General features: G+C 37.0%; 1 long non-coding RNA gene across 1 annotated transcript; it reads left to right on the top strand.

The window, feature by feature from the left end:
* Window positions 1-2753: 2753 nt before the first annotated feature.
* LOC138827224 (uncharacterized) lies at window positions 2754-14060 on the top strand. The gene is made up of 3 exons (XR_011372018.1): window positions 2754-3026; window positions 8993-9043; window positions 13861-14060. It is a non-coding gene; the product is annotated as an uncharacterized lncRNA (long non-coding RNA).
* Window positions 14061-16435: the final 2375 nt, after the last annotated feature.

Raw genomic sequence — 16435 nt, 5'->3', positions numbered from 1 at the left:
AGAGACAAAATAAGGAGAAGTGCACCAAACACAAGATGCTGTCCACACATGTATGTCAATTTAGATCGTATGTTTAAATTATGAACTTATGAAATTATGAACTTATATTGGACCACCCTGGGGGTCAATGTCAGATCCTGGGAATGACCTAGCTCCTTGGTTGCTCACAGGTTGGTGTGTTCACCTTGATTTATTGGCCAATTGTTCCTTCTAGGCCCTGAGTTGAGATCCCAGTAACATTAACAAGTGGATCGTCGAGTAAGAAGCTGAATGTGAAACTTGTTTTCCTTTACTCTGAGAATTCTAGGTGTCAAGCATGATGGAGTACATTTCTACAAACCTAGTGCTCTGTGATAGGATGTCATCAATGTAATAAACGAAATGGGTTTCATATAGTAAAATCAATGGTAAATAAATGAATAAAACAAAAAATACAAGGAACAACCACACCAAACATGTATGGACTGAACATCTATAGGTAAGTATAAATCCTATCTTTACAATGCATGTAAATAGTATGTTTTCCAGGGATGGGGCTTGAATTCAGGACTAGTGAACAGGCTTGACATTCTTATCTTCAAGTACGGTGATCTACCGCCTTTATCCACATTGCTGCAGATTTACCCTGATCCTTAGTTCAAATCCAACACCTGGCAGAATAAATAGCTGGAATTGCAAGCCAGGGAGCTAATTTTTTTAAAACTTTTTCTCAGCACGGGGCTTGAACTCAGGTCGTGGTAACTCTGCCTCAGCTTCGATCACCCTAGGCTGGGGTGCAGCCACTGGACTCACAGCTGTTCCTGGGATCCTCGACCCCCAGGCCTTGCAGGGAAAACAATGTACAGAAAAACTGTGGCCTTTTTAGGTTTTCTTCCTTTGCACATGACCCTCCTGAGTCTGAATTACACTGTTGCAAAGAGTACTTCACTTTGCATTGCTGAAGGCTGGCAGACTATTGGGGAAGCCATAGGCCCACGTGGCAATATAGGCCCTGAACAACCAATGGCAGGAGATACTAAGAAACAGGTTTCCAACCATAGGAATAAAAATGAAGTGTTGTCAGTGTCACCGAATGAGTTGTTCGTGAATAATGCTCCTATAAAATTAGACAGCATGATTTCATGAGGCTGATTGATTTTATTTAATATATATGAAGCATTAAAAGATTATTACTTACAGGAACACAATAATTTCAGGACACTGATTTCTTTTAAGAAAGAAAACAATTACATTACTTACATGGACACATAATAAATACCCAAGAATTGGTAGGAATGTAATCTATATAACTAAATAATGTATAGACATCTCTGGCACTCTGTAAAGACATATATTTATTAGCTTACTGCCATCTGCACGCCAATCTGTTCTTATTTTGTTAACTCCTGGGCTCAATCTCAGGTCCTGGGAATAGTCTGTCAGCTCAATTTGCCCCAGGAGGGCATGCTGACACTCACCCATTCATGAATTTGGCCTTGTAGGCCATGAGTTCAGATGCCTGCATTCCCAAACATTGAATCGTTGAGTAAGAAGCTGATGGTAACACATGTTTTCCTTTTCTGTGAATGTCCTGGGTGTCAGGTATGAAGTGGAATATACATGCAGACCTATATCCTTATGTAATCAATGTTCTATGTGCCATAATAGTCAATAAAATAAATGGTCATTACATGAACAAAACAAAAATATAAAATAACTACACTGAATGCAATATAATCAACATATGTATGTAAATATAAATCATATATGTAAATTGTACATGAATAGGATGTTTTCTAGTGCTGAGGATCGATATCAGGCCTAAGGAACAGACTTGAATTTCTTGACAAGAAGGAGGCAAGCTTCCACTTCCCACACAGTGCAACATAGGTACCAGACCATGAGTTCAAATCCCAGTCCTGGCAGAAAAATAATGGAACCTTTATAGTATGATTGGCCCAATTCTTAGGTATTTCATTATGCCTCCATTTTATGAATTTGATTGTTTAAATGCTTAATAAAGTATTAACTAAAATTGATTAGTGTCCTATAATATAATTGTGTATAATTTTATCATAGAATCATTCAAGAACTGCCCATTCAATCATGACATACATAATATTCCATTGGGTATCATATAGATAGAAACAAGTTTCTTAGGATCTCCTGCCATTTGGAGGTGGCAGGATCACGATTCTAACTGTGGGCCCCAGCTCCCACCATTTCACTGCGAGAATAGGGTACTCACCAGTCTGTCCAAGAACATCAGCAAGACCAATGATTAGGCAGGTACCAGTGGATCTCAGCAGTCCTCCTTGATACTTACAAAGCTATGAAAGGAGGATCATGGTCAAAGTCACCCAAGCCAAGAAAGTTCTTGAGACTCCTTTCCAACTTCAGTGCCAACATATCAAGTGTGGAGGGCCAGCCTTGAGCAAAAGCAGCTCACAGACTGTGTCCAGATCTTGAGTTTAAGGTCCAGGATTGGCAACAAACAGACATACACAACAATCTGTGCAGCCATCCAGCTAAAGCAGGTTACTCTTTTGTCCCCAACTGCATTGGACAGAGTTCCTTGGGAAAAAAGGCTAGGCGAGCCGCTGTCATCTTGCTCTGCCCATACTGCTTGCATCACAGGATTACAGCCACACCCCCATTCTTTCATGTTCCTTTCTGACCAATGAGATACAAGAATGGTGACCACGCCCGCATTCCATGATGCGGGGGAGCACCAGGATTCCCTCTGTTTGTTTACAACACTACCAGAAGTTGAGGAAGGTAGAGGTGGTTGAGTGATCAGCAAGAGACTTGAGGAGAGTTTGGAGTATAGTAGGAAATTGATGCTCCCACCAGCGCCCCACCTCCCTCCCCACTTCTTGCGGTGCTGGGTTTCAAACCTCAGGCAATGGAGCACTCCAGCAGTCATAAGGCCCCAACCAGGTCCCTGCCCCTGGTCTTCTGCTCTGGGCCCATGTATCCACAATGCCACCTCCATCACTGCTCTTCCCACCTGTCACAGCTGCCAACAGCTTCTCTGAGCAGCACAGGTGAGTGGCTGCCCCAACACTACCCCTGCCGCTGGAAAGACACTCCGCTGGGGTCCCCCTGACCCCTGCTTGTTTCCTCTCCCTGGCTCTGAGGAGCCACCTTTCTGTCTTGGGCATTTCTGAGAAAGAGACTGAATAGAGACTCAGGCTGTGCTGGATCGGGGTCCTCCTATCTGTGACAGGTATGCTCCACCAAGCATGGTCCTCTGTAGTTGGGATGGTAGACATGTAGCGCCATGCTCAGTTATTGGTTTAGATAGATTATCCCAAACTTTTAGTCCATGCCAGCAGATTCTTGACCACAGATGAAGTTCTGGATAGTGCCGAAACCATCAGACTTCAGTCTCCTCAGAGGACAGTTGTGAGGAAACAAGGGATTCATACAGAGGGTTCTGTGGAGCATGGCTAGGCACAGAGGGAGCATCCTTCAGATAAGGTTCTCAGCAATTCTGTGAGCATATGACAGGAAGATACCCGGAAAAGGCTTAGGTGGGGTCTGTTATTAATTGTGCAACAGGTGTGGGATTATGAAACAAAACATGGCTCTCATCATTACTCTATCCCCATGAGGAAGGGGATCCTTCACTCTGTTGAGTTTTTCAGCTGAGGAAACAGATGCACAGAGAAGCTGGGTGACCTACTTATGACCTCAAGGTCACAGGAAGCTCAGCCTGACTTCTCTACCATGCTCCTTGGGACAATGGGTGCTATTCAGTCCACTTGATGTGGTGGGAATCACTTCTTGTCAGTTGTGGGTCTTGAACTCTAGGCCTGGGCGCCGTTCCCAAGCTCTTCAGATCAAGGCTAGTGCTCTACCACTTGAGGGCACTTCCGGTTTTCTGGTGGTTGTTTGAAGATAAGAGTCCCACAGACGTTTCTGCCCGGACTGGCTATGAACCATGATCATCATATCTCAGCCTCCTGTGTAGCTAAGATTAGAGTTCTGAGCCACTGGCACCCAACTTAAGCATAATTCTGATTTTCTTTCTTTGTCTCTCACATAGTAACTGGTTGAATGTTTTCTGGATGAGGTGGCCCAGTGTCCCTATGTGCCTGGAACCCAAGGTAGCCCTCTCATTCAGGAAGTGGGCTGTGGGTCAGGAGCTGTCTAGCTCAGACTGTTGAAACAGCTCCATGACATAAGCCCCTCTGTGCCCTGGCTAGACCATGATGGTTATTCATTTTCCATCCAACCTTCCTGGACTTACTGTATTGTATTGTTTTTTACATCATTTTCTAGCACCTGGCCAAAATTATGATATAGTTATGGAATGAAAATGTAATGCCATCTTAAGAAAGTCATTTAGGGCTTTGTGAATGTGGCTTCATGGTACATTGATTGCCTAACATGCATGAAACCCTGGGTTAAATTCCCCATTACCACATAAACAAAAAAAACTGGAAGTGGTGCTGTGCCTCAAGTGGTAGAAGGCTAGCCTTGAGCAAAAAAAGAAAGACAGAAAGACAGAAAGAAAGGAAAATAGAGAAAGAAAGAAAGAAAGAATGAATGAAAGAAAGAAAGAAAGAAAGAAAGAAAGAAAGAAAGAAAGAAAGAAAGAAAGAAAGAAAGGAAGGAAGGAAGGAAGGAAGGAAGGAAGGAAGGAAGGAAGGAAGGAAGGAAAAAAAAAAGCCCTGGGTTTCCCTTATTTGCAATAACTAGTGTATGTCTGAGTCAAGCAGAAATGATCAGATAAGTTGCTGTTAGGGAAATGAACCCTAAGATATGTATTTAAATGTTTTTTCTTTCATGTGATATTTTTCTAACACATTTATAAATTATTTCTTGGTTGTTTTGTATTTCCCTCACCCAGGGTATAACCCTTGCTTTCACTGTACTTGATAATGATATAATTTGTGGAGGGGAAGGGAAAAAACACGTCATTTAAATAGGGATACAGGTGGACCCATTGCAACAATGAGATATGCAAGTCGTTATGTCAAAAACGAACTTTACAACTTTGGTGGGGGGGATGGGAAGGAGGATTGGGTCTGGGGGCAGGTGGAGGATGGGAGGGGGTCAGAAGGGGAACCAAAGTAGGAGGATACAATGCTTGATAAGAAATGTACTCATCTTGCCCCTGTAATTGTAACCCTTCTGTACAGTATTTTCACAATATAAAAGAAAAAACTAGTAAATGCAAAATAAAGAATCCCTACTTTGAATATATAATTGCTCCTTCCAAACTGAAACCTGACAGTAGTCCCTAATTCATTAGGTCATTAGGTCACAGCAATTAATGCCAGTAATGTGCTTAGATTTCAGGTGAAGATTAATTCTGGAAATTCAAAGATTCCAGGATTTTGTGTGGTCACTGCTAATCACAAAGAGAAGGGTAATCTAAGTGACATTTGGAAACCTTTTTGGTCAGTGACTGCAAAAAAAGGCAGAGGCTAATTAACAGTTGTGACACAAGAGAAAAAATAACTCCAGATGGAAGGAATAAATGATAGTAACTAAGGTATACCAGAAATTGTTCTAGAAAACAATTTTGGTTATTGAAGAACTAGTTTTCAACTAGGCTTATTCCTCATTGCCTTTAGCATTCTAAATCTCTTAGGCTAGTTATTAATCTCTGTGTGATAAATGTATCTCTCTCTATGCTGTTCTTTCATACTCGATATCCTTTGCTTTCTAAAAATCTGTCTTTCTATATTTCTCTATGAACATTTCCTGATACTAAATACACCAATACAGATGGTAGAGGATGTTAATGGAGGGATCCCATAGCTAATGAGTCATTAATGTAACAGAATGGAAAAGGAGGACATATTATTGCTACCTCAAATTTTCTGAAAAGCTGCAATGGCATCATTTGGTTCAAATTTCCATTGTTTGTCTACATAGTGTCATTCAGTGCACATAAATGCAAATATGAGCCAGGTGCTGGTGGTTCACGCCTGTAATACTAGCTACTCAGAATGTTGAGACCAGAGGATTGTGGTTGAAAGACAGCCTGGTCAGGAAAGCCCATGAGACCCTTATCTTCAATTAAACACAGGTAACCCGGAAGTGGTTCTGTAGCAAAAGTAGTAGAGCACTCAACTTGACCTGAAGAGCTGAGGGACAGCGCCCAGGATCAGAGTTCAAGCCCCATGACCAACAAATAAAGTGAAAGATGACTTTGTTTCCCCCAAAGGAATGACAAAATTAATAATCTTCCCAAGCAGAAAAATAAATTCCAAAATGATTCAATGCACCTACTTTTGCTGAATTACTTACTTTATGGCTTCTTTGCTGGACATATTCTCTACTTTTAAAAATAGTCAAATATTAGCTTTACAAAAAATTTCATCAAATATTAGTTATTTCAAAAGAGAAGTCTATTCAGTTGATGTCACTTAGCTTTCTTACTATCTTAGTTCAAAGCTAACCCAGGCAGGATAGTCTCTCAAATTCATTTTTAATTAAACACCAAAAAAGCACAAGTAGAGTTTTGGCTCAAGCAGTTGAGTACTAGCTTTGGGGGCAGGTGGGCAGGAAAGAAAATTGTTCAGGGACAGGGTCCAGCTTCTGGATTCAAGCCCCAGAACCAGCACAAACGAACCAAACAAGCAAACAAAAAAACCCAGATATTTCTTTGGGATCCTCCTTAAAGGAGTACTCATTTGAAAAGAGGCTCCTTTTGGTGATCATACTCACTGGATCCTGCTTTTCTGGAATCCTTATTGCTCTGGAGAACTCAGGACAGACTAAAGAAATTGATAACTGACTCCTGCAAATAGTGATTCCTCTCAGGGGTGAAATATCCATCCATAAGGCACTTTAAACCTCCATGTCTTTGTTTCTTTGCAGTAGAACACTTTTTAAACAACGTTATTTCCTTTTGTTCTATGATGGCTTTCAAATGGCACATTATTTTTGTAATACTCTCAACTAGAACTTTACAGAAAAGTTTTATATGAGTAAAGAACATATTTGAAAAAGTCAAGAACAGAGTTTCCTTCAAGCCTTGGGATTCTTTTCTTGTACAGTAAAAAGGAAAGCACAAGTTAACTTGAACTTTGTCATTCCTCTATGTTCCATTCCTCTCCTGGGATCAGTTTCCACATCCAGTTACCATTACTTCCAGTAACAATTGATGGTGCTGCTTGAGGTATAATAAATGTTTACTGGCTTCACTGAAATAACACAAGGACACCTTTGGACATGAGGTAACACGTGTTTCAGAGAAAACTTAGTAAAGAGAAAATATGAAAATTATATTGCTTATAAATATATTATCCATGAGTATATTGAGTTCAAACTTTTTAAGGTCTCTGTAAATTAAAGTGAATTGTAAATGGGAAGAAGGTTCTCAGATCATTCCTTTTGTGAGTGTATGTACAGCACATTATTTCCCGTGTATATGAATTAACAGTAAGGGAAACTATAGCAATAATAGGAGAAAGAGAAGTTCTGTGTTAAAGTATATGGGTTCAATACACTATAGAAGACTCTACAAATAAGACAACATTGAAACAATAAAGCCAAGTCCAGTATGTAGATTTATGGGAGTGATGTAGAGAAAGCATTACTCCTAGGTGGAACACGAAGTATGAAGCCACTCCCTTTCTAAATCACACTTGCTAATCACACAACTCTGTAGAAAGTATAATGGAAGTATAATTCTGGTTCCAATGCAAGTCAGATATAAAAGCATGGACTTAAATGGAAAAAAAATCCATCTTGAGAGAACAGGGCTTATACTAGCAATGAACTGCTGGCTAAGATGATATTTCTTTTTCTTTCCTTATATATTTATTGTTGTTGGTGGTGGTCTTGGCACTTGAACTCTGGGCCTGGGCACTGTTCCTCTGCTATTCAGCTCAAGGCTAATGCTCTACCACTTGATCCACAGTGAAACTTCCAGTTTTCTTGTAGTTAATTGCAGAAAAGTGTCTCCAGTACTTTCTTACCCGGGCTGGCTTTGAACCCCAATCCTCAGATCTCACCACCACTCAGCTTACGATCACATTTCTAACAGTGTACACTCAGGATATGTAATGGGTATATTAATCTATCTTTATTTGAATTCTTGAGTTAAAAATCTCGGCTACAGCATAGACTTTACACTCACAAAAATGTTTATAGCTTAAAAGTTGATACTTCTGGAGAAATAAAACCTAAGAATGTAATGGAGTCTGGGAAGTTCAGTTTGCAACCAGCTAGGCTAGAACAGTCTTTGCAACAGTACCTATAATTGAGGAGCCAAAAGCTGTATTGGAAGAATGGCTCAGGTGATGGAATACCAGTCATGAGCAAGATTTATGAATAAGAGCTTGAGGCTTTTGTGTACATATATACAAACATACACATAAACACAGAGGCACTTATATGTGCACACACAAATGCACAAATGAAATGACTCTCATAATATGTAGAAAAATTACAAAACAATAGAAAATATGTCCTGAGTAAGACTAGAATTATGTGATAATTTTTAATATTAGAAAGTCCTCAAGTTACTTTTTTCAAAAGTATTTGAGAATATTACATAGGTAGGGACCAGAGATAGTAAGAGAGTCAAGTAATCATTATTAAAGGTATCGGATCCATTGAGGAATGAATCAGAGACCCCGCAGGTGCATCTGAAAATGTTCATATCCTGTGTCAAATGTTAGAAAATGTTTGAAAATTGTACAGGAACAGTCTGAGCAGTGTAGTGGGTAATATCACTGGAGAAATTCAGAATTGGTAATCTGTATTTAGATTAAATACAACAAGAAACTATGGCAGGGCAATGTGATATAAGCCTAGAATTCTAGCACTCAGACTAAAACAGAAGATTAGAGAGTGGAATTACATAGTGATACCTTCCCTGGACCAGGTAGTATAATTTTGTCTTAATAAAACAAAGCAAACAAGAAAGGAATACACAGTTGGAATGCTGGGCTAATTTTGTCATTTTTTGCGAAGTCAAGTTTCCTATTGAAATGCAACTCATATATAATCCTCACTTGTGTTTTAAATTCTCTCTCCATTACAGAACATTCCTAGATGCAAAATGACTCATGATTACCTTCCAAAATTTGAGAAAGTAAGTAATCATCATTCTGTTGGATTCCAAAGAAATGATGAAGGATTACAAAGGCTTAAGCCTGGAGAAATAGCAAAGTTTATCTAATGTAGGACTTTGTAAATGTTGCTAAATTAGAATTGAGATTTAAAATAAATATTTTGGTTTTGTTTGTAATTTCATATTCTATTAGATATTTCAAAATTCTTTTCTTTTTTTGTCAGTTGTGTGGCCTGAACTCTGGGGCTGCACACTTTCCCTCAGCTCTTCAGCTCAAAGCTAGTACTCTACCACTTGAGCCACAGCACCACTTCCGAGTTTTTTCGCTTATGTGGTGTGGAGGAATCGAACCCAGGGCCTCATGCCTGTAAGGCAAGCAGTCTACCACTGAGCCACCTTCCCAGCCCCAAAATTATTTTTAAATAGAGGGTTTAATTGACAAATTCACAAATGATTCTTGCGGTCTACTTGCCTAGAATATTCTTTCAAGAGAGATATAATTAGAAATTAGTTAATAGATAATTCCAACAATTCATGTATAAAATGATAATGTGAATAATGTAGACAGAGTTGCCAAGAAATGCATGATATTAATTTATAAATTTATCAAAAGCAATTTTTTGAAGCTTTGGTATAACATAGTATGAGGAGAATAATTGTGTGACATCTTTTTCTTCTACCTATGTAACACAGGAAGCAATTCCCTTAATTATGTGCCTCTGTATACAATGAGAAAAATGCAAGATTGGGGGTTTGTTTTCATTTTTTTGTTTTATTGGTTTGTCCTAGTGCTTGAACTCTGGTCCTGGACACTGTCTCTGAGCCTGTTCATGCTCAAGGCTTGTGCCCTACCATTTCAATCTCAGTGCCACTTGTGTCTGGCTTTTGCTGAGAAGTTTATTGGAGATAAGCATCTAAGGAACCTTCCTGCCTGGGTTTGCTTTTAACTGTAACATTGCGCTCTTAGCATCCTGAATATCTATGGTAATTAAAAAAGTATAAATATAAATAATATTTGCAAATGGTCTGATCTCAAGAATACTAGGGGTGGGAAAATGATGCAACACAGTTTATTGTGGTGTTCTTTCCAGAACATGGAGGGCATCACATTAGCAGAGGTGTAGTATTTTTCACAATAAAGATAAGCTATTAGTGTTGTAAATTAAGGGAACCTTTGAGGTGCACCCTACACCTTGGAAACTGTTGGGGTATGATGACTTTATGGCATAAGTCTTCGGATTGATGGTCACATAAATAATAGCTTACCCTGATAAACAATTGCTTACTCTTGAAAAATTAATTATTACAGATGCTTCATAGTTTTATCCTTTACCAGAATGTGGCTATTTTTCTGTTTATTTCTCAATCTGTAGCAACCCATTGGAATATGAATCTATTGCAGAATTACATAACATGCAAACAGGTATTCTTTTGAATCTCTCAGGTAGGAATGTTCAGAATTTGAAAATGAGTAGATATTAGTCATAGGAATTTTGAAGAACACATATATTCTGTCCTCTTAACAACTTATTTACTTTTAAAAGTTATGGGTTTCCATTGAATGAAACTGTTTACTGTTTTTGTATGAGAAAGTTTAAATTTATTCTTTTTTCAAAATATTGGCAAGTATATTGTGAAAATATTGTCTAGTTGGATAACATTCAAGTTGATGGCCCTCTGATTAAAAAGGTGTAATTAATTCAAATTTAATGCCAAATAGTATTGATTTTTAAAAGTTACTAAAAAATAATAATATTTACTATACCAATACAGTGAAATTTTATTTCATGTAGCTTATTTATTTAATTTAATTTTCTTGTCAAAGTTATGTACAGTGGAGTTACAGTAATTGTAAGGTAGTGAATACATAATGTTTCAAACTTGTTATCCCCTTTCTCATTTTTCTCAGTTTTCCGTCACCACAATACCCCTCACAAGTTGTAATGTACATTTTCATCATATTGTCTTGAGAGCATTGTTATTGCATTGGTTTGCCCTTTGTCCTATTTCTCACCATTTTGTTGTTCCTATTCCTTTCCGTAATTAAGGTAAATGTATACCAGTACACAGGGTATCCAAATCAAAAACAGCAGGGAATAAACCATAGGGAAAAATGTCAAAAGAAAATAGAAATCACATAGTACATTAAAAACAACAACCGCAAATAAAAATCTCTGTTTCCATATCTTGGATTTTATTTTGCTTAGCATCAGCATATATGGTCATATATATAACATAACAAAGGCCCTGGAAAATAATAGTTGCATGGACATGATATCATGAAAACAACATTTAACTGTTTAATATGGTAAAGATGGAATTAGGATTGGTGAATTCGCAATTCTGTTAAAGGAATTTCAAAAGAGTTTTAAAGTTATGACAGGTAAATTTTAATTGTTCAAACTTTTTAACAACTTAGCCTATTAAAAAAAATAAAATTGCCTGGGAGAATAGGCTTTCATGCAAAGAAATCCATGGAGACTTAGCTGAGAGGGAGTGATGTGGGTGAAGATGGCTCTTTTTCACACTAAACAGACAAACCTCACAAACCTTGCTGTAAATCCTGTAGGTTACCTTAAGAATTTTCCTTACCCAAAAAATATACTCTTACTGTGTGAAACAAGGTTGTAGTGGAATTTAAATTCAAAGTTCTTTAAAAAAAGACATCAAAGCCGGGTGCTGGTGGCTCACGCCTGTAATCCTAGCTACACAGGAGGCTGAGATCTGAGGATCGCGGTTCAAAGCCAGCCCGGGCAGGAGAGACCATGAGACTCCTATCTCCAATAAACCACCAGAAAACCGGAAGTGGCGCTGTAGCTCAAGTGGTAGAGCGCTCGCCTTGAGCTGAAGAGCTGAGGGACAGCGCCCAGGCCCAGAGTTCAAGCCCCACGACCGACAAAAAAAAAAAAAAAAAAAAAGACATCAAAATTGTGATTTGACCTTTACTTACTAAACAGCAATTCTCTGAAAAAGATAATTGTGTGCAAACTGTTTAGGGGAAAGTGCCCTCTACAATGAAAGAAGATATTGGGTTTACACTTTTCTGTTTATAATACTTTCCACAATGTCTTTGCATATAAAGCACTGAAACACAGAAAAAAATCTGATTGGATACTTCAAACAAATGATTTCGCATTTCTAAGTGGCTCAAAAATATAATATCATTATTAACATGAGACTGTGAAGACTTCTCTTATTACATAAGCCAAAAAGTTTTGGGATCAGAAAAGAAGAGCAAATGGAAAAAGTAAGAAAACAGTATTCTTCGAAGCCCTAGCTAAGCATATTAGCTTCAGCAATGGAGGGAGGCCAAAACTTTTTAAAATAGATTGTCTTAATATTTTACCTACATAAAGTGGTTTTACAGAGCCTATTTGTCTCACTTCAATGCACACTAGATCGAATGAAGACATAAAAATAAGTTCCACATCCAAATAAAATAGTTTTAAAAGAGAAACCATGAAGACGTAGCAGTGGGAGAGGTCTTATAGTCCTTCCACTTCACTAGACTTTAACCCAAGAAGCTGTGATTAATTGGAAATCAGGTAAGAGCTAAGAGGAGGACATAGAAATAGGTCATCGAAGTATTGTCCTTTGTAACAGACACTGTCATCCAAGGTATCGGTGATTTAACTCTATTCTTCTCCATACATCTTGTTAAGCAAATGCAAGACCAAGAGAAAAATAATCTATTGAAGTAATTTTGAAAAGAATAACTTCACTGTTCCTGATATGGTATCTAACGAGAATCTTAAGTGAGAAGATAAAAGTGGAGTATTCTTCGCTTTCCTCTAAGCATCTTGTTAGCAAATTATATCTTTGAGGTTAGAAGTAATTGAACCAAAAAGTGGTGGAGTACTTATTTTTGTGGGCACTTTAGACATAAGAATACTTTCAAGGTAAAAGAAAAAACAGTATAGCTAAATATTTGTGATCACAGCTTCTTGGACTGGTTTTTTGGAGAAAAGGTTTTACCTGAGAGTTTGTCCTCATTATCATAGATGTTGGGTTTTCGTGGCAACCAAATTCAAGAGGGAAGTTTAATGGACTCGCTTGGACAAATAAAAAGCATAATAGAAAAAATGGCAAATAATCTTTAGTGAATTACTTTGACCGATTATTTTGCCAGAACAAAGAAGGAAAGATATAATTCAAAATCACTTGACTGAAAAGTATGAAAAAGAGTAGTAAAGAGAGATGAGAGAAAACATAGAGGACTGTTTTCTCTCCAACAGAGTAATGGGTTTTGATCTTGTTTCTTCCATTCTATATTCACCAGCTATCAAATGTATCTCAGGACTGGAATATCCAGTTCAGACAAAGATCTCCCATTAGAAAATATTTGCTGCAGATGTAGGTGATTTATAACCTTAGACAATCTATTTAAATCTGTTCAAAATTCTCCCCTACCCCAAACTGCCCTCTTTGAACAGTTGGTTTGCTTTTCACATACTGCCCTTGATTAACTATTTAATATTTTGAGAGATCATATTCATACTCTGTAGAGTTTGCTGTTTGGTTGTGATTTTTATGTGTTTGATTTTTGTTGTGCTTTTAAATAAATTTCAAAAGGTTGTGCAATTGTGTTACAATTAAATATGTCCATGTAATTGTCCAATGCTCCTGGATCACAGTCACTCCTTCTATCATTCTCAACCAACTCCTTCTCCAAGATTTATTTCAGATTTACCACTTCCTTTATCACATGTGTACATTGAGTATTCTAGTTGTGCTTGCCACTTTTTCATTTTTCATTCATTCTGTTTTTACTAATATTCTTCTCTGGTTTCAACTTCTTGATAGTCATTCTGTTAAATTGTCTGTTCATACTTTGACAGGTTTATATACATTCTATGGCATTTCAATCCTGCATATACTTGAACTGATATCAGCTTATATTTCCATAATTAATTCATCTGCAATAACAATTTGCAAGACTGGAGACGTGAAGCACCTAGACATGATTTTATTCTCATCCATTTGGAAGATTAATCTTTATTCAACAAGAAAGTTTAAAAATGGCTTAGAATGTTTTCCTAACTACCAGTTTTTATAAATGGCTTTGTACAATGGTTTGTGATTATTTTACTTTACATGGGATAATATTCTCTACTACGTATAACTTTTGGGAAAAGAAGAAAACTAAAATTTATTACTGTGGAGGAATATGATAGAAATAGAAGACAGATTTTATGTTTGTCACATCTCTCATGAGTACCCATATTCAAGACTTAAAGTCATATTTCTTAAGGAAAACATCAAACAACATGATAATGCAACTATTCGTGATCTTTTAAAATGTACTTTATTATTTGATGAAATTTACTTTATTAGCTAATGTTTAGGCTTGAAATATGGGAGGCTGATCTAGGTAACACATTTCTGGAAGGCATCTACTGAACAACACAAATGGTCGGGGCTACTATTTCTATAATTTAAGGAATGGTTGAACCTGTTTGGTATTAGTGCAGGATAATAAATCAACTCTATTGTAACTTGCTCCTTCCACTTGAAAAACTTTTGTTACTAAGTATATAATTGTCAAATGTCATTTTGGCGAATGTGCCTTTAAAAAGTTTATTTGAGGGGCTGGGAAGGTGACTCAGTGGTAAAGCACTTGCTGGCATGCATGTTTTTCTGAATTATATTTGACTTCTAAGTCAAGTTTTCCTATCCTTGGTAGAAAAATTATGGATCTATCCTTCCAGGAACTATTTTTTGGCCTACTTATACTGGACTGAAATCTTTCATTAATCATTAGGAGAGGGGTATTAAAAATATTCTTGTGACATTTGTGATCTTGTTCACTAATATGGGCTGGTCATCTGTAAATTGAAAGTGTGAATTACAGTAGTTTCTCTCAGATTTTGTGATCTCATCTTTCATTTTAAGTTGCCTTGCATTTCACAATTGCTTACTGCTAAATCCTGTGTAATTGGGGCCCTGAATTATTATAGGAAATGAGGAGTTGAGATGAGTCTTCAATTACTTTCTGTTGGCATGTGGCATGGGCCTAGGTGTGAATACTTGCCCTTCTTATCTGATGATACAGATAACTAGGACCTAGGATCCTAGGACGCGTGGATCCTGTAGAAGAATAATACCTTTTGGACATCATATCAGCAAAATTTGGGTATGATCAGAAATATGGGGAAAACCATTCTGAGTCCAGCGAGTTAAAACAATATACAGAGCAGCAGAGTAAAATCCCTTACAGATTAAAGGAAAACAACATTTTCTTTTACCATGTGAATTCAGGAGACTAAGAACACTTAGAAGGTATCACAAGTTTATATCGAAGACATTGCATTGATACTTCTTATATTCTAATAAATATTCTAAACCTAATTATTTATATTCCTATCTATTTATTGTAATAAATATCAAATTATTTGTCAAATTATCGATTAATTCTAGCAAGTTTCATTGTGTGAAACATAAAATTAGCACATATAAATATAAAATATATAACTGTATGTAATCTAAGGAAATGTTTTTCATTGTTCTGTTGTGGTTAGGGTATCAAAGGCAACTCTGTTTTACAGTATTATTCCATTATCTCTACCTCAGAGTTTGGTAGAGTTAGACCTAAAGCTTTACCATTTGTAGATTTACAGCCTAGAGGCAAGAGGAAACACTGTGATTAAAACATTACCAATTTAAGGCCTAATATCAAGGAAAAATATGGACTTCTCCTGGAGCTATGGAAATATTTGGCGGTAGAAATTCAGTAGTGTAAGTTCCTGCCTGATTGGATGGTAGACAGGACAGGACATTAGGTAATCATGCATAAGAACAATTTTTTTTCACCTTCTTGGCTTTAGCTACTTTTGAAATGGTAGGTATAATAAACAATTATATTTTGATAAAATACTTTCTACTCAGAACTGTTTATTTCTCTATGATCCCTTGTAACTATGATTAGTTTTTTTTTTCCAGTAAGATAATCTTTGCTGTCAGGGTAAGATATTCTGGTTGGTCTGTTACTACATGGAAGAAGGGTAAAAGGTCAGTAGACATTTGTGCCAGTAAGACCTCATTTGGGAAATTTTAAGCTGCAAAAGTTTAGAAGTAGCTCTTCAGCAAGGCTTACTTTGAATCCATTAGCTCCACAAAGCTAACTCAGTTGATAAATAAGTACTTGAAAAGCCATATCTTTGAACCTAGCTATAAAGGCTACAAAATATGATGAAATTTAAAATGAAAAAGACTTAAAATAGTCATTGGCAAATAATTGCAAGTGTGAGCAATCTACCGAACAATATGTTTTTTCCACTATACACAGAATTTCAGAGAAATAAGATCAATAGCATTGTTAGTAACAATAAGGTTTCCTTGTTACAAATAGGCAACCAAGGATATATGCCTGTATAAAGATTACATCATTAACTACTTAAATTTACAGGATACTAC

Source organism: Dipodomys merriami, unplaced genomic scaffold, assembly GCF_024711535.1.
Source record: "Dipodomys merriami isolate MVZ:Mamm:240054 unplaced genomic scaffold, mDipMer1.0.p SCAF_1518, whole genome shotgun sequence".
In the NCBI taxonomy this organism is placed as follows: domain Eukaryota; kingdom Metazoa; phylum Chordata; class Mammalia; order Rodentia; family Heteromyidae; genus Dipodomys; species Dipodomys merriami.
This window is presented reverse-complemented; position numbering and strand designations above follow the sequence as displayed.